The following is a 19,131-nucleotide window of genomic DNA, read 5'->3' as shown; positions in this document are numbered from 1 at the left end:
CTCTGTTCCAGTGGGGACGTAACGCCAGAGAGAAGAAGAATATATCAAGCCTAATTTTTCAAATCGGCGTATCTAACACTCGGATGGTTTCGAGAAAAATGCGATGCAACATATTGTAAAGAATTTTAAATCCTGTTTAAAATGTTTTGCATTTTTTCTATTGCTGTGTCTACTAGAAGTTGAAAAAAAGCACACTGTTTCGAACCACTATTAAACAATTCCGATTTGTTTTGAATTACATTGAAAAGCTGGTAAAATTATCGAATAAACCCTTTTGATTTGTGCTGCTCACATACACCATGGATGGTTCGTCGATACCATACCTTGATTGATACATACACCTTGCTTGATGCGTCGATTTGACAGTTCGTTTTTCACTTGCGTCACGTCATATACACCAGTATTGTTTTGAAGTTGCACATACACCGGTTTGAAAATTCCCATGAAACTTAATAAAGTTAGTCAATTCGTCAGTTTCAACTTTCAACGACAACGAATGTTGGTTTCCGAATGTTTCCAATTTCAACTAGACCAACCTGAGCACCGGACGGAGCCGTGAGTAACAAAAGTAGAAGGAGAACAGTTCTTGTGAGAAATTTTGTGAAAAATATTGGCTAAAACCGAATACTGATGATGTTCCACATCAGTTTGCCGATCCGTCAGCTAGCTGCAGCTGTGGAAATCCGAATCTCTCGATTTCCAACATGTTTAGTGATTCGGAAACAGTATGACGTATCTGATGTTTATAATTTTAGGTTTTGATTCTGCATATAGGTCGCTTTGCTATGAGCATATGTACGGTGTATGTGGTAGCATGAAAAATGTTGACAGTTGAGTCGCTGTGCAAACGAAGGGTGTATGTAGCCAAATTAAAAACACTGAGTAAAGTGCACATAGGGCATAATTTAAATTTATTTTTAAAAATCAAAAAAATGGTTGTAGGAATACTTTTTTAGACTCAGTACGTAGAATATGCGTTTGTCAAGCCCACGTAAAGCAAATCTCGATTTGTTTATTTTTGCAGATACGTCGGATTGAAGAATTATGCTTGATATAAGGAAAAAGTAGTTGATACATGTTATTTTGTATGAAAATCGATGCGTTGTTAAATTCAAAAAAAATCCGAAAAAAAAATCCTGAAAATTTGCTTTTTCACGTCTGTAGCAATCCCACAATTCCAAACCCTAAAAACTTCCGCATTAGATCGGACCACTATTGCCTGGAATCGTTTCATAACACTTTATCGATTGTTGCTGCACATTCGTTCTCCCGAAGACGGAGCGAGCACTACAGCAGGAAACTATCGCCCGTTGCAACAATTTGGGGGAAAAAAGACGAGATAGATGATACCAAACTAAAGCTCGAATGCATTCGCAAAGTTGGAACCAGTTTGTCATAGCTACTATCACGGGGAACGTGCGGAAATAACTTGAACCCTAATCAAGATTCCTCGATCGGGAGGAGGAAATAAGTGCGAATCGTGATAAGAGAGGAAGCGAAAAAGGAAAAAAAACGTGTCAAACTATACCGAACAGAGCTTCCCATAGTTGTTGAGTTGGTCATCGAGTCGTTGTTTTTGTTGTTCTGGTGGACGCGAAGGACTCCCTGAACACGCGGCCAGTGCCGGGATATGGTGGGGGGATGACTCTGATGGGGAACGTTTCGGGAGCAGAGCGAGAGCTTGACACCGAAAGAGAGAGAAAGAGGCAGCGCGAGGCAGCGGAGAAAATCGATTTTTCAATAATTATGTAAAATCTGCACAATGTGTGCTGGCTTTGGACGTGTAGTGGGTGGTTGGCGGTCAGGATCCAATACGAGTGGTACCAAGAGTCGTCGAGAGAACCAGAGCAAAAATGCTGGCCGTTTGGGAGCTGGGAATCAAGGCCCATTCGGTGGCATGTTTGAGAATGGGGACATACACGCGAGAGTGCCCGGAGAAGATAGAAGTAGAATGTGTGAAAGGGCTTTCGAATTCCGATCAGAGTGATTGGAACCAATTAAAAAAAGTTTCGAACAGTCATTAAATGGAGGAAAAGTTCTTACCTTGAGTATCTGCCGACCTGGAGCTGGGTGATTACTTGTGTTTTCTTTTCTCGCGGTTTCCGTTCAAACCCGTCCGGAGAGATGCTGACCATCCGCGATTTCCACGGTCGATTTTTCCACTCACTACTCGCCTTAATTGTTTCGAAACGAGAGTCAATTCTCTCACTATCTCGCTCTAGTGTTTGCTCTGAGTTTTTGCCCGCTCGAATGTTCTCTTTTTTGTATGGGATTCCAACGGGGGGTTCCTCTGATGGGGAACTTTACGATACTATTTTTTCGACTTTTCTTCACACTTGAAATACCACTAGAAGAGATTTTCCCTTTGCTGCTAGAGCGCTACGAAAGCAGTCCAGGAAAAACTGACCGCCGAAGATCGGGGCTTCATTGATCGCCGAGTTGAGGCCAGCTCTCGTCGATCTCGTCGGCTGTCAAATGGGAGCCATTCGAGAAAAGTGGAGCTCAAACAGCAACAGACACACCACAGACTCCTCACAACTTCCTGACACTGGGACCAGAGTCTCTTAGTCTGAGTATCCGATGTAGATACGTGGATGTTGGGAGCAATCCACCGTCGAATCGCGAGGAAAAATTCGCTCTGTAGAAGATGTTGGGAGAGTGAAAATATAACAACTTATTACATAATTTTCCTCGAACTCGAGCACAGACACTGTGACACTGTGGGTTTTTCGCGTTTTTCGCTATCTTTTCCTTTGCTTCGTTTCTTCTTAACCACTGATGTTTCTCGATTTCGGTCAGACAATTCAGTTTTATTTCAGGTTGTACACCACACTCTTGACTCTCGAAATTCAAGAAAAACTTTTCAACCACCGAGAAAATCCGTCCTGTGGAGGTGGAAAACAGGCACGATCAGAAAAGAAAAATCTATATAGAAGGGAAAATGCCACAATTGGTGCAACACTTCGGTCACACTTTCACCAAGAATCAGTTTTACAGAAGAAAGTCTCACGCACTATCAAAAAATCGATCTCCCATGCAAATACACCAACTCGAATCCAATTACAGAGAAAATGGTTCTTCTTTAAATGTTCCCTAAGTTGCACGGAAAATTCAGTGAAATTTTCACATTATATCATACACCAGCACTTGCGATGGCCAGTCAGCCAGCTTTCCAAGCACCGAGAGCTCTATTCTTTCCTCCTACTGACTGAAAGGGGGAGGGCGAGAGTTATTAACTCATTTATTGATCACTGAAAAATTGCATTCACATATATCACCTAAACGAAAAACTAAGAGCTTCTAAACTGATTCCACCTTTCGCTAGCACCAAATCCACATTAACAGCAGCAAATTGATTGCGGGGCAGCTTTAGCAGAGCCCTTTTTCGTCCAGAATAGCGCACTTGTTCACCAGTTTTTCCTTCCTGGAAAATTTATCAGCACCACCAGGTCGAGAAAGGAGAAAAATTTTCCTCCTCGGCGTACACTCAATGCCAATGGACAGAACTCGACTGCGAAAGGTTTTACCTTTCGCTCGCCACCGTAGCTTAGGAAAATGGTTCTCCTCGGCGCTCTCGACGATTTTCACCGCACTCACGCGCGCTCTTGCTCGAAAATCCTTGTAAATGCTAGTGGCTCTGTGGAAAATTCAATCTCATCCCCGTTTTTCGCCGACCGCCAGCCAGGCGGAGAATTTTCCGCTCCCACACATTGTTTACATGATCTTGGTCGATTTGTGGCCCTTCTCGAAGCGGGCGGAGAGAAAAGATACGTCAAACTGACAACGAGAAATGTCAAACTTTCTTATGCTTCTTTTTCATACCCGTTTTTCCCATTTTCCCTGTGTCCTGTGCAGAGGATGTCTATGTATGTGTAATTTTTCTCCAACAGCCGATTTTCCACCTCCGGAAAAGATTGCGAAAAACAACACTAAACTCCTGAAATAAATTTAAATAGCACAAATCGCACCTTTTATCCGACGTTTCACTGTAGTAACTCTGAATACCCTGATCTGGGTTCAACAGCTGTGTTCGGATCCTCCGATGAACCACGGCCAACGCACACCTGGAAAGATACAACACAACAGTGATGAGTACAGAACCGAACGGGAAAAACTGACTTAGTAGAATTAAAAATACTTATACCAAATCAGGGTTGGTATCGTGGCCGGTACAAATTTTGTACATCAGAGGCTTCTTCCAGATTTACTTCCAACGGACGTTTCAAAAATAAAATAAAGCATGCTTGAATTTTCACCGATTAGGTACTCTGGTTGAATATTATTAGGCTAATATCCGCAAGATTCAGATATAAAGTACATTTTTTACGCTAAACTGAAAAGGGTAACTGAAAAGATATCGAAAATATTACACAAAAAGAACTCGGTTCCTCTGCAATATTTTTTATTGCATTTTCATAAATACATATCGGCCAAAAGAAAACCAACACACAGAACGAAATTCTATCTTCCATTAGAGTACAAAAAAAGTATAAAACAGTTTGAAACGAGCTCACCAATCAAATCGAAAAACTCTCATATTACATCTAGTACTTCAATATGACGCTTAATGTTGTCAAATATTAGCTTAGGCAGCATCCATTTATTACGTAACGCTAAAATTGTACATTTTTGACCGCCTCCGCTCCCCCCCCCTTCCGTAACGCATTTTGTATGAAAAATTTCAAATTTTTGTATGAGCCGTAACGCTTGGAACTACTCCCCCCTCCCCCTAGAGCGTTACGTAATTTATGGATGCCATCTTAGTAAAGTCAAACATTCATCTATAATATTGAATAATTAAGATTACATACGAGAATTAAAAAAAACTACATGTTTGGTGTGTGCTACTAAGGCTCATGAATCCATCATTCAAAATTTTGAGCAAAATAACTAATTTTGAAAATTTGATAAACGATAATGGTTATTTTTTTCTTCATACATGTCTAAAACCCTTAATATTTGCTTCAAAACTGGACTAATTCGAGTTCACCCAAATACTTGCAAATTTGGGTTTCAGCATATTGTTTTTGATTGATAACTCATTCATGTGTACGTTCAGCGTCCTTAAATGCAAATTTATTTTTAAGAGTCTTACTTTATTTTCGATGGCGCTACGTTCTTCAAGACATGTTCTGCGCCACAATGTTACGCCAACTAACTCGATCCATGGCTGCTGACCTCCAGTTTCTCGATCGCCCCACACTTCCAAGATCCTGCTCTTCTTGGTCAAACCACCTAGCTCGTTGCGCCCCTCTTCATCTCGTACCGGCAGGATTCGAGGTGAACCCCATTTTTGCGAGATTGTTGTCCGGCATTCTCTCAGCGTATCCCGCCCATCGTACCCCTCCAGCTTTGACGACTTTCTGGATACTGGGTTCACCGTAAAGTTGCGCAAGCTCGTGGTTCAATACACTTAGTACGGAAGTGAAGTTTACCAGACCGCAAGGTCTTGTAGAGTCCGTAGTAAACACGACTTCTGGCAAGGATCGTCTTCGAATTTCTTTGCTGCAGTTGTTATCCGACGTTATCAATGATCCGAGGTAGACAAATTCGTCCACCACCTCGAACTCATCCCCGTCGATCATCACGCGTCTGCCATTGCGAGCTCGGTTCCAGCAAAACAGATCTTCTTCTTTCTGGCGTTACGTCCCAACTGGGACAAAGCCTGCTTCTCAGCTCAGTGTTCTTATGAGAACTTCCACAGTTATTAACTGAGAGCTTTCTTTGCCGATTGACCATTTTTGCATGTGTATATCGTGTGGCAGGTACGAAGATACTCTATGCCCTGGGAATCGAGAAAATTTCCTTTACGAAAAGATCCTCGACCAGTGGGATTCGAACCCACGACCCTCAGCATGGTCATGCTGAATAGCTGCGCGTTTACCGCTACGGCTATTTGGGCCCCTAAAAAAACAGATGAACTGGCTGGATTTATTGAAGATCGTGTCCCGCATGTTGAAGCCCACCCGTTTCATAACACTTTCTAGCGCAATATTGAACAGGAGGCAGGAGAGACCATCGCCTTGTCGAAGTCCTTTGCGTATTTCAAACGGGTCCGATAATGCACCCGATATCTTCACACACCACTGTACACTATCCATCGTTACCTTGATCAGTCTAGTCAGTTTCCCGGGGAAACCATTATCGTCCATAATCTTCCATAGCTCCTCGTGGTCGATGGTATCATAGGAAGCTTTAAAATCGATGAATAGGTGGTGCGTAGGGACTTGATATATGCGACACTTTTGGAGGATCTACCGCAACGTGAAGATTTGGTCTGTCTTCGATCGCCCGTCCACAAAACCGGCTTGATAACTTCCCACAAATCTGCTTGCCAGTAGCAATAGACGGTGAAAGATGATCTGGGAAAGTACTTTACTGCGTTAAGAATGGTGACGGCTCGATAGTTCTCACATTCTAACTTGTCAGCCTCATCTTCGGTAAGTAGGCCTTGACCGGGCTACAGGTTTTTTTTCTGCTCTTGTCATTTTTTTTTCTTTTTCAGGTGAATTTTCATTCCGAAGTATTGCAGCTTGAATGCGATTGTTACTACGATTTTGATGTTTGAAGAGAAGGAGAAACAAGTGGATTGCGAAGTCGTTCTGAAGGTTCAAATTTCAAGACTCCTCACAAACGTTGGTGTTCCCGGCCTTTGACGTTTTTCTTGGTTGGTGTTGCTGGTGACGCTGAACTTGTATGGTGTTTGTTAAGTATTAATTTTCTATTTAAACTGTTCATTATTGATATTACTGTTTCTTGGTGTTGATTTGGGTTTTGTTCACCCCGTCATTTTTCCATTATGGAAACTGACGGGGATGCAGTTTCTATAGTATATGGGGATTCGAAAGAATCTTCATCTACAATTAAACCTATTCGTATCAAAACTTATCCTTCTACATTTATGGGACCTTATGTAGTGTTTTTCCGGAAAAAGGAAAAACCTATCAATGTCCTTTTAATACCATCGGAAATTTACAAAATTTACAAAACTGTTAAGGAAATCAAAAAGATTTCCTTAGACAAATTGCGTGTCATTTTTGGATCTCGAGAAGACGCTAATGCGTTATTAGAGTCCAAGTTATTTTTGAATTCTTATCGAGTTTACGCTCCATGTAACTCGTGTGAAATCAATGGTGTCATCTATGATGAATCATTGGAATGTGATGAAATTTTGAATCATGGTTCAGGAATATTTAAAAATAAAGCAATTTTGCCAGTTAAAATTTTGGAATGTGTTCGATTATCGAAATTATTATTTTCAGATAAAGGTTCCTCATATACACATTCGAATTGCATCAAAATCACATTTGAAGGATCTGTTCTTCCTGATTTTGTTGTTGTTGACAATGTAAAATTTCATGTTAGGCTCTTTTACCCTAAAATTATGCATTGCGATCGTTGTCTTCTTTTTGGACACACGTCGCATTTTTGTTCCAATAAACAGAAATGTTCAAAATGTGGTGGAATTCATTCTCCATCAGATTGTAACAAAATTTCTGACATTTGTATTCATTGTGGCAAAAAACATAATTTTTTGAAAGAATGTGCTGTTTTTATAGCTCATCAAAAGCAATTCAATTTGAAAATAAGGAATAAGAACGAATTATCTTATTCTGAAGTTATTAAAACATCTAATGCATTTTCGTCAAATAATATTTTTGAACCATTGACTCAAAAGGTTGATATTGAGGATTCAAATGAGGAACACAATTTTGTGTATAATCCTCCTACCAAAAGAAAAAGAATCAATAAAACAAACAATCAAAACAATATTTTTGATCCTCAACCATCAACATCTTATGAAAAAAATTTTCCTTCAATTAATTTATCAAAATCTCAAAACATTCCTGGTTTTCAGAAAATTAATCAAGATTATTTTGGGAACAAAAATGATGATATTAAAAAGACTACCAATAATTCTAATGTTCAAAACGATGATGGGGGTAGTATTTTGAAAATTTTAGAAGATATTATAGAATTTTTAGGTTTAAATGATTTTTGGAAAAAATTGATAAAGAAATGTTTACCATTTGTAGCTAGTATACTAGAGAAATTGAATTCTTTTGGACCCCTCATTAGTTCCTTGTTTTGTTCCTAATGGCTCAAATCAAAAATAGTAGTTTGAATATTTTACAATGGAATTGCAGAAGTGTTATTCCAAAAATTGAAAGACTGAAAGCTTTAATAGTCAATAATGATATTGATATATTTTGTTTGAATGAAACATGGTTAGTGGAAAATAAATTTTTTAGAATTCCTTCTTTTAATATAATTCGAAAGGATCGTAATATGGCATATGGAGGTGTAATGATCGGAATTCGTCAGAATATTGAATTTAAATTTTTAAATTTTTCATTGGACTCACCAATTGAATATGTTGCTATTACTGTCAAACATAATGGAATAGAATTTTCGAGTTTATGTTTATGTATTCCTCCACAAGCAAGTTTTTCATTATTAGATTTGAAAACAATTCTAAATAATATACCTTCTCCATTTTACATACTTGGTGATCTGAATGCTCATAGCTTGGCTTGGGGTAGTGAGTTTTCTGATGGCAGAGGTTCATTGATCATGGATCTGATTGATGAGTTGAATTTAAATATTCTGAATGATGGCTCATTCACTAGAATAGCAGTTCCCCCTGCTCATCATTCATGCATTGATTTATCATTGTGTTCAAGTAGTTTGGCCATAAAATCAACTTGGAAAATTATAGATGACCCAAATGGTAGTGATCATTTACCTATTCAAATTTCTATTCATTTTCCTCTTCGTGATCAACATCACCAAGAACCATTTGTTCCTGATTTAACAAGAAATATTGATTGGTCCAAATTTTCAGATTTAGTTTCTACTGCTTTAATCAATTTCGATTATTCACTTTCTCCTCTTCAAAATTATAACAGGTTTTCAGTCATTCTAATAGATTGTTTACAAAAATCTCAGACTAAAAAAATATTTTTGGGGCCAACCAAAAGAAGACATAATTCTTTTTGGTGGGACCATGATTGTACTGTTGCACTTAAAAATAAATCTGAAGCCTTTAAAAATTTTCGTAATTCAGGTACAAGGAACATTTATATTTTTTATCGTAAAACTGAAGCCCAGTTTACACGAATTGTTAAGTTTAAAAAAAGGAATTACTGGAAAACTTTTATTGAAAATCTTGATTCAGAAACGTCATTAAATAAATTATGGTCTGTTGCTAGAAATTTAAGGAACTATAATATTCCTTCTACCTCTGTTTTGGAATATTCTGAAAATTGGATAGATCAATTTTCTTCGAAAATTTGTCCTGATTTTGTTCCTACCCCCATCATATTTAAAACTCATCAATTGTACAATTATTACCCTGATCTTTGTAATGAATTTTCAATTGAGGAAATGGAATTAGCATTATCTGTTACTAAAAATACTGCTCCAGGTATTGACAATATAAAATTTATTGTGTTAAAAAAATTACCTATTGATGGTAAATTACATTTACTATCTCTATATAATTCATTTTTGTTTCAGAACATTTTTCCTTCTGAATGGCGATTCATAAAAGTAATTAGTTTACTTAAACCTGATAAGAATCCGTCATTAGTGGAAAGTAGAAGACCTATTAGTTTATTATCATGTCTTCGTAAACTAATGGAAAGAATGATACTTAATCGTCTGGAGTTATGGGCTGAGAAAAATAATATATTTTCATCATCTCAATATGGGTTTAGAAAAGGTCGCGGAACTAGAGATTGTATTGCTCTTCTAGCTTCGCATATTGAATTATCGTTCAATAAAAAACAAGATGTAGTTTCTACTTTTCTTGACGTTTCTGGTGCATATGATTCAGTTCTTATTGATTTACTTTTCAACAAAATGAATGATTGTAAAATTCCAATCGTTATCTCCAATTTCATATGTAATTTGTTTTCCTTCAAAATAATGCATTTTTTTCATAATGGGTCTTCTAGAATGGTCCGTTATAGCTATTTTGGCTTACCACAGGGTTCTTGTTTAAGTCCCTTTTTATACAATTTATTCACCAGAGACATCATTTCCATTATTCCAAATGGATGTTATTTTATACAATTTGCGGATGATAATGTAATTTCTGTTAATGGTCATAGCAGAGAAGTTATTCGTCATTTTATGCAAAATTGTTTAGATAATCTTCACTCATGGGCACATAATAATGGTTTTACTTTTTCAGTTCAAAAAACAAAATTCATATTATTTTCTCGTAAACATTCTCCAGTAAATATTGATTTGTACCTTAGTAATCAACAAATTGAACAAGTTATTGATTATAAATATCTTGGTCTATGGTTCGATTCGAAATTAAAGTGGAATAGTCAGATTAAATATATTCAAAAAATTTGTTCGAAGCGAATAAATTTTCTTCGGATGATAACTGGAACATGGTGGGGTGCACATCCTTATGACATGATCACACTCTATAAAACAACTATTCGTTCAGTAATGGAATATGGTTGTTTTACTTTTGGAAGTGCTGCACAAATACATTTTTCTAAACTGGAAAAAATACAATTTCGTTGTTTGAGAATTTGTTTAAATTTGATGAATTCTACGCATACTAAATCTATTGAAGTCCTTGCTGGTATTATTCCACTCAAAAATCGATTTCATGAATTGAATTGTAAATTTTTGATACATTGTTTTTCAATGGATCATCCTTTAATTGGTACACTAAAATCTTTGTTTGAAATCAATCCTTCTAATAGAATATTGAAATCATATATCTATTGTTCTAGAGAAAATATTGCATCAAATGTTTCTCCACATTTTTATGAATATAGCATAGCTGCTCATTCTTTTCAACCATGTGTGGATTTATCTTTACACGAAGAATTAAAACAAATTCCGAATCATGCTCGTTCCCGTTATGCCAATTTATTATTTAAACGTAAATTTATTGGGGTAGACAATGATCAGATTTTTTTTACCGATGGATCTTTAATTGAAAATGTAGCAGGGTTTGGAGTATTTAATTTTCATTTGGCCCATTTCTATAAATTAGAATCTCCTTGTTCAATTTTCACAGCTGAATTAACAGCTATATATTTTACATGCAAATTGATTGAGAATTATTCTCCAAATATATTTATGGTGTGCTCAGATAGCCTTAGTTGTCTTCAAGCTCTGAATTGCATTAGTTTTAATTTCAAAACCCATCATATTGTTCTATCAATTAAAGGGTTATTAAATGATTTATATTCTAAAGGATTTATAATTAAATTGGTTTGGGTTCCAGCTCATTGCAATATTTATGGTAATGAACAAGCTGATTTGTTGGCAAAATTGGGGGTTTTTCGTGGAATAATTTATAATTGTGATATTTATTATTCGGAATATTTTACTAATTTGAAAAAATATTCTATGAATGATTGGCAAATTTCTTGGAATACAAGTGACAAAGGTCGATATTGTTATTCCATATGTCCGAAGGTAAAAATATTTCCTTGGTTTCGCAGTCTTCATGTTGGACGTAATTTTATTTGCTCCTATTCTAGACTAATGTCGAATCATTACATTTGTAGTAATCATTTATATCGCATGAATATCACAGATTCAAATATTTGTGAATGTAATAAATCATATGAAGACATAGACCATATCGTTTTTGAATGCTCTCGTTTTAATGCACCTAGAGAAAAATTCCTTGATAGAATAATCAGTTTAGGTCATGCTATTCCTGTGTCTGTTCGGGATATTCTGGGAAATCATTCTCTTCCTGTCATGAGAATTTTATACAAATATTTGAATGAAATTTCTTATCGTGTATAATACTGCTCGTTTGTTTTTTTTTTTTTCTTTGATTTTATTTTCAGAGACATCAAGTTTGGTACTCATCCATCTAATCGATTGGCTTCTGAATGCGTGCTAGAGAATATTCGTGATGACTGAACTTGGAAAACTTTGGCTCCGCTATGGATCGATCCCGGGAGAGCCTTTATTTATTAAATATTATTTTATAACGTTATTCGAAAAGATAAAGAGGTTTTGTGCCTTTTTGAGAAAGATTTCATTAGAATATCACTCAAAGGGGCTTTTTCCTCTTTCAAAATTCATAAGTTGAAAATGAATAAATAAATAAAATAAACTTGTCAGCCTTTTTGTATATTGGGTGTATTACTCCCTCCTTCCACTCCTACGGTAGCTGTTCTGTATCCCAGATCCTGGCTATCGATCGGTGCAGATAAGTGACAAACATGTCCGGGCCCATTTTAATAAGTTTCGCTCCAATACCATCCTTTTAGCTGCTTTGTTCTTCTTGAGCTGTTTGATAGCATCCTTGTGGGGGTTGGCACGTCTCCCTCATTCGCCGTACTGATGGAGCCATTCCTACTGCTATCTTGATCTTCCTCCCCTGCGCCGTTTAGGTGTTCATCGTAGTGCTGCTTCCACCTTTCGATCACCTCACGTTCGTCCGTCAAAATACCTCCATCCTTATCCCGGCACATTTCGGCTCGCGGCACAAAGCCTTTGCGGGATGCATTGAGTTTCTTGTAGAACTTACGCGTTTCTTGAGAACGATACAGCTGCTCCATCTCTTCGCACTCCAACTCTTCCAGGCGGCGCTTTTAATTCCGGAATAGATGGGTTTGCTGTCTTCGCTTCAGTTTGTATCGTTCCACGTTTTGACGGGTGCCTTGCTGCAGTATAATCGCCCGCATTCTTCTCGTCCAAAACCGTCTGACACTCCTCGTCGAACCAACCATTCCGTCGATTTCCTTCCACGAACCCAATGGTACCATCCACTGCGTTGTCAATGGCTGCTTTGACACAACTCCAGCAGTCCTCAAAAGGGGCTTCGATGAGCTCTACCTCTTCCGGCAACGCTGCTTCAAGGCTTTGCGCGTAGTCAGTTGCGACTTCGGGTAGCTTGAGTCGTTCCATATTGTAGCGTGGAGGGCGTTGGTACCGAATGTTGTTCACAACGAAAGTCTTTGGAGCACTTTAACCAAAGACAAATTAAAGACCTCCATGTCTCTTGCAGTTGTCCAAAATTTTATGGCTCATAAGGTAATCTAGAATGCCGTGAAAAGTGTACTGCGCTCTGTCAAACTTGGGTACCTTTTGCACTACCGAGGGACCAAATGCAGTACTAGAAGTGGTACCCAATCTGAGCCCGAGTGAGACGGACCTGCTTTAACCGCCACAAGGTAGTGGTCCGAATCGAGGTGTGCACCGCGATAGTTTCTGACGTCAATAATGTCCGAGAAGCGTCTTCCATCAATCAAAACGTGGTCGATTTGCGACTCAATCTGTTGGGGTGATCTCCAGGTGTACCGATACGGGAGACTGTGCTGGAAGTAGGTATTATGTATGGCCATGTTCTTGGAGGCGGCGAAATCAATCAGTCTAAGGCCGTTTTCGTTCGTAAGCTGGTGAGCACTGAACTTCCCTATAATCGATCTAAATTCATCCTCCTGACCAACCTGAGCGTTGAGATCTTCGATAACGGTTTTGAAATCATGGCTTGGGCAGCTGTCGTATTCACGTTCCAGCTGCGCGTAGAAAGCGGCCTTATCGTCATCGTCACTTGCTATGTGAGGGCTGTGCACGTTGATTATGCTGACATTGAAGAAACGGCCTTTGATCCACAACTTGCACATTCCGTTGTCGATTGGCCACCACCCAATCATGCGCCTATGTATTTCGTCAATCAGGTCCAGCGGGTACTTCCCAATAAAATGAGAGACTTACAGTTCCATGATGAGTTTCCATGTGTTTCCAATCGTTAGTCCGTTTTCAATGCCTGGGTCTATGCCGATTGTACAAATTTCATAAGATCTCAAGTATCAGTAAATCATGCTTAGTTACTATTATTATTGGTATTGGTAAAAATTGAAAAATACAACCGAGTTCACGAAAAACAAACTAGGTATGAAGGTTCATTCATGATTACCTTCAAGAATTTCTGTTAACTTTCCACTCGTCGCGCGGTTTGTCACCGTCAAAATCATCACGCTGCTGTTGTGATCGAAAAGCGAGTTTTTTTCAACAGTGTTGTACAAAATACAACAGCGCGACGACTGAAGTGTTAATACTACTTAAAAAAATATTGCATGGAATCCTGATGAAACATTTTTTTTTTAAATATTCATGTATTAATTTTTTAAATTGTTCCAGAAACATACTGGGTACATTGAAGAAATTTTACGAAGTATTCGTTCAAGATTAATTTGTTTCATGCGTTCCCTCTTAAACTTGTCCAAAAACCCGAAATTCTTATGAAGTAATTTTAATTTTTAAGGAATGACGTCATTTCCTTTAACTTCTTATTACATTCTTTCGTGTTTTTCTTTAGTAATATCTCGAAACGTTCCTTTAAAATTTGCTCCTAATGATATATTGGAGTTCTACTTTGAATAACTTCATGAGCTCTAGAAAGAATCCGTTCAAAATCACATTTTGTTGAATACTATAAGATTTTTTTCTACAACAATTCCAGGTCAAATTCTTGATGAAATGCCTGTAAAATATTTGAAGTAATTCTGTAAAAATCTTCAAAACACTTCTGGAGAAATTTCAAAATATTGTTTAGCAAATTTTATACAGCAATCTCCAGTTGAAACATTCTATGAATTATACTTAAAGGAATTCCAAACCTTCCTTAGCCGAGTGGTTAGAGCCCGCGGCTACAAAGCAAAGCCATGCTGAAGGTGTCTGGGTTCGATTCCCGGTCGGTCCAGGATCTTTTCGTAGTGGAAATTTCCTTAACTTCCCTGGGTATAGAGTATTATCGTACCTGCCACACGATATACGAATGCGAAAATGGCAACTTTGGCAAAAAAAGCTCTCAGTTAAAAACTGTGGAAGTGCTCATAAGAACACTAAGCTGAGAAGCAGGCTTTGTCCCAGTGAGGACGTCAATGCCAAGAAGAAGAAGAAAAAGAATAATTCCAAACCTTGTAAGCAATTACTGATGCCACTTTGAAGAAATTTCTAGAAAAAAAACTTAAGGGAATTTTCATATGTTTTTTTTAGGAATTTCGGTGTCTTAAGAAAAATTCTGAAATAATTCAATGGACATGTAGAACAAGGATTCAAATTGATTCCGGTTATCTTAATGGCCAGAGCAAAAGTGCCCATCAAAGGTATCACTACGAATCGAATCTTCAGAATTATGCTTATTCTGCGCGGCGTGTGAGGTGAGACGACTCCCATTTGATTAGCATTAGTCATCTCACATCACCCGAGGTGAGAGCAACTCGTCTCGACTCACACGCCGCGCAGAATAAGCACAAATGTTTCCAATAAGTAATTCTCCAAGACGTTAAATGGACCCGTTACTCAAAAAGCGTTTTTGAGCTTTCTTTGCTTATTGTGAAAAAGTAGGGTGTATATCCTGCATAGATTTATGGTTCATGCAAAAAGGGGCATAGGCATAGGCAGTGCATAAAGATCGTCGTTTCGGCGCGAAATTTGAGAATGAAATTGTGAGATCCGCTCTTCTCCCCTCTGATAAACAAAAACCTGGCTACGCCCAAGTTCCTCGCCCCCTTAGAAGTCTATGCAGGTTGTAAACGTGCTTCATAAGCAAATATTACAACGTCAAAATTTGAAAAATAGAAACAAAATATATGACCCGATTTTGTTAAATCCACTTTTCAGTTGAGCAGGAAACCTGTCAAAATTGGAACATTGCCCTCTGGGCTTATTCACAAATTTCATAACGTTGAAGGGCCCGCATAGAAAATCACACTTTGACATACTTTCCAAACCGTATTGTTTTCTTAACTGAAAGGGTTAGTGTACCCCAAACTGTTGCTTTATTGTTGAACAATATGAAATCAGAAGGCTTTAACTATATAGAACGCTTCTTATTACATATGCAAAACAGTGACTGTTTATTAAACTGTCCACATAATGTTGAATTATATAATGATGAATGTTCGCACAAAATAGTGGCAATATAACATTACATTTTGTCGAATAGATTTAATTAACTCTTGCGAATCACACCAATACATGCCCATTTCACTATATTTTACATTAAATGAACAGTTTGGTAAACTGTCACGCACTCTATGTATTGGTCAACTCACATCGTGGTTGCGTATAATTCAATTTTACCCTTTTCAGTTGCATGTGCAACAACAAAATGTAAACCTAGAAAATCTCAAGTAAAATTCAAATATTCGTATTGATTCGAACAGCTTCGTAACGGCATTTGCACTGGTACGTACCAAAATTGTGATATAGTCACCTTCGCTGTAAGAGAAAAATTGTTGTGGAAATAGCACAAGCAAAGGTGCTGCTAATGCCATCACGGGATTGGGTTCAAACACGGCCAGGGTTGGACACTACCGGGGATAGTCACTATCGGAGGAACTTGGCACCACAAGAATCACTACTTAAATGATTTTTCAATAACTTTTTGGGCTTTTGACTCTAGGAAGTTTATTTCTCGAATGTTCGATTTCAACTGACTAAATTTTATTATTCTACATCGTCTTTTAACCCTACGTTGTGTGAAATAATTCCATTTGAATATACCATAAAAACTACCATAAATTTAAATATTTCAGGCTGCTGTCAGTCTCAGTGACAGCATGGCATACCTGCTTTTAGAAGCTTTCAGTTTTTAGAACTGTCAAAGGATTTATTCACATATTTCGTAACGCATTTTGTATGAATATCTTTCGGATTTTGTATGAACTGTAACAACTTTGGGACACTCATCCACCCCCTTTAGCGTTATGAAATTTGTAAATGAACATTAAATTAGAATGAGGTTTGATTTAAATGGAAGAAGATTCGCCTATCTTTTGATATGTTTATAGTTTTATTGCTTCTTATTCGGCATATTTGCGTCAGAAAATTTAAAAGTAAAAACAAGTATTGTCATTCATTAAACACAAAATGCATGCCGATGTGACAAAACAAGTAAAAAGTCGATTTTTGCTGGTTGATTAATCATTTTCCAACGCAAAGCAGTATATATTCATCCATTATTATACATACAGTAAAACATAGGATTTAAATACCATATGGCACCATAAATAAAAAGTTTCACGTACAGTATTTGTTTTTGTTTCAATTTGACAGTTCAACAGTATCAAACCTATTTCGTTGATGGTAAATTAGCCAGAAAATGGATAGTATGTCTATCATTTGACGAAATGTAGACGAAAAATTTTGTTCGAGAAAATCGTCATTTTTAAATGGTGACATAACTTAACCGCCTATTCCCCATATTGTTATTTGGGGATGAACCTGCCTACGGCAGAAAACCCCTTCAATGAAAAGTAATTCAATTCAATTCATTTCCATATAGAGCGCTGCATATGACGAGCCTAACCTCACTTATTTGACAGCTGCTGGTCCTGTTGTTTACGTTTCGGACTTAGTCGTTTTTTCCATCATTTTTTCATCTTCGCATTCCTCTCACCAGCATGCTTATGGTGACGATTTTCCACGGTAGGAAGATAGAATAATACGATCCGTGGGTATCTGCAGTGGATTTGACCTCTCCTCGCAGCAAACTATCACGAAATTAAGAATGATTCGAAAAAAGTACTAAGTCCAAACTGTAAACAACAGGACCAGTACCTGTCAAAATTGAGGCGTGACGTCACAGTGCAGTGGAGTATTGTTATTTCCCCGGCTACTGTTTACCAAATTGTAAAGGCCATTTGCAGTACTGTCGATTTATTATTATTTTTGATGTTGTACGAAATTATTCATATATTGTTGCAAATAGTTGTGCACACTATGGGATACAGTACGAATAAAGTTCTTGATTATGGTGGGTGGTTATCCTCTAGCTGTTACGACTCATACAAAATTTGTAAAGTATTCATACAAAAAGTGTTACTAGGGGTTGGGTGGGTGTCCAAATAGCCAATTTCGGCATTATGAAATATGTCACGAGTTCACTAATTTGACGTTTGAGCGGTGCCGAATTCACTCGTTGTCATGGTCACGTAAATAACACGGCACCGCTCAAACGTCAGATAATGAACTCGTGCATTGGTCCAAGGGGTGGTGCCAAATTCACTCGTTTCCATGGTCACACGACACCGCTCAAACATCAAATAGTAAACCTGTGCATTGGTCCATGAACCAGTGCACGAGTTCACGAATTTGACGTTTGAGCGGTGCCGAATTCACTAGTTTCCATGGTTACATAAATAATACGGCACCGCTAAAACGTCAAATAGTGAACCTGTGCATTGGTCCATAAAACCTCTGCACAAAATCAATCTTACACTTTCACTCTTCCATGAGATAATAAACACGGCCAGTAAACGTCAAACTCCCATACAAAATCAAAATAGTGAAAAATGAAATGATTCTTTCTTCATCTTGCCATCAAATAAGTATCCCAAATAAAAACAGACAATATGCAACATTTCGAAAAAAAATATATGCAAATATATATATCTATTATTTTAATAGAACTGTGTTTAAAATTCAAAAAATAAAAACATTCTAGTAGAACAAGAGGAGTCCATTTTGCCCCTTATTCCCCTACTACATGGAAATATGAATAGAAACTTACCGAAGCGTGTAACTTGCATCTAAAATAGCAGAAAACAATCACCGCAGATGAGCAGAACAAAATGCTTCAACTTTTATTCTTCGTAAATCGACACCGTATTTTTCGCAATGCCGCCGACGAATAGCCGGTTGTGTACAACACTAAACAACAGCAAATACTTATAATGCCACTCACGTTCCCGGGGAATTTTCTCTTCAGTCCACTCGGCACTTGAAAACCGGATTCGCACTGGTCCCGTCGTAAAGCAGCTCGGACAACAAGAAAACAAAGTCACCACCTTCGACGGTAGGCGAACAGAACCGATAACACCAAATCGGGAGAACTACACTGGCCTGGTTTTCGTTCAAACTTTTTTTTTCGTGGCACTGGCGGATTGGGAACGTTCGCCCGGTGGTGTCCCGGAGATCCGCGACGTCGATGGGTGGACAATCCGCGGACAGATTACCAGCGAGACCGCAGATTTCGAATCAATAATCCGTAAGTAGAACAAGCCACGCCGAGCGAAACAGATACAATGAAAATGACGTCTACTCTGGTCTGGCTTTCGTCTCGAGTCGATAGTTCGGCTGCTGCCTTCGCTTCCACGCCAAGCACGATTCACACAAAAATGT

General features: G+C 37.8%; 1 protein-coding gene across 14 annotated transcripts in view; it reads right to left on the bottom strand.

The window, feature by feature from the left end:
• LOC5566699 (plasma membrane calcium-transporting ATPase 1) overlaps positions 1-19,060 on the bottom strand; it is a 277,219-nt gene extending 258,159 nt beyond the window's left edge. For 8 of the 14 annotated variants that reach the window (XM_021855700.1, XM_021855714.1, XM_021855713.1 and 5 more), the window contains exons 1-3: positions 18,521-19,060; positions 3,969-4,064; positions 2,044-2,638 (exon numbers count right to left, since the gene is read on the bottom strand). The gene's annotated coding sequence lies outside the window, so the exon portion shown is untranslated. Of the gene's footprint in view, positions 1-2,043; positions 2,886-3,315; positions 3,510-3,968; positions 4,065-18,520 lie in introns of those variants that run through there. The other 6 variants (XM_021855701.1, XM_021855720.1, XM_021855707.1 and 3 more) reach the window with 6 other exon arrangements.
• Positions 19,061-19,131: the final 71 nt, after the last annotated feature.

Source organism: Aedes aegypti, chromosome 3, assembly GCF_002204515.2.
Source record: "Aedes aegypti strain LVP_AGWG chromosome 3, AaegL5.0 Primary Assembly, whole genome shotgun sequence".
Classification (NCBI taxonomy): domain Eukaryota; kingdom Metazoa; phylum Arthropoda; class Insecta; order Diptera; family Culicidae; genus Aedes; species Aedes aegypti.
Note: the sequence above shows the minus strand (reverse complement) of the source record. Positions and strands in the feature narration are given on the sequence as shown.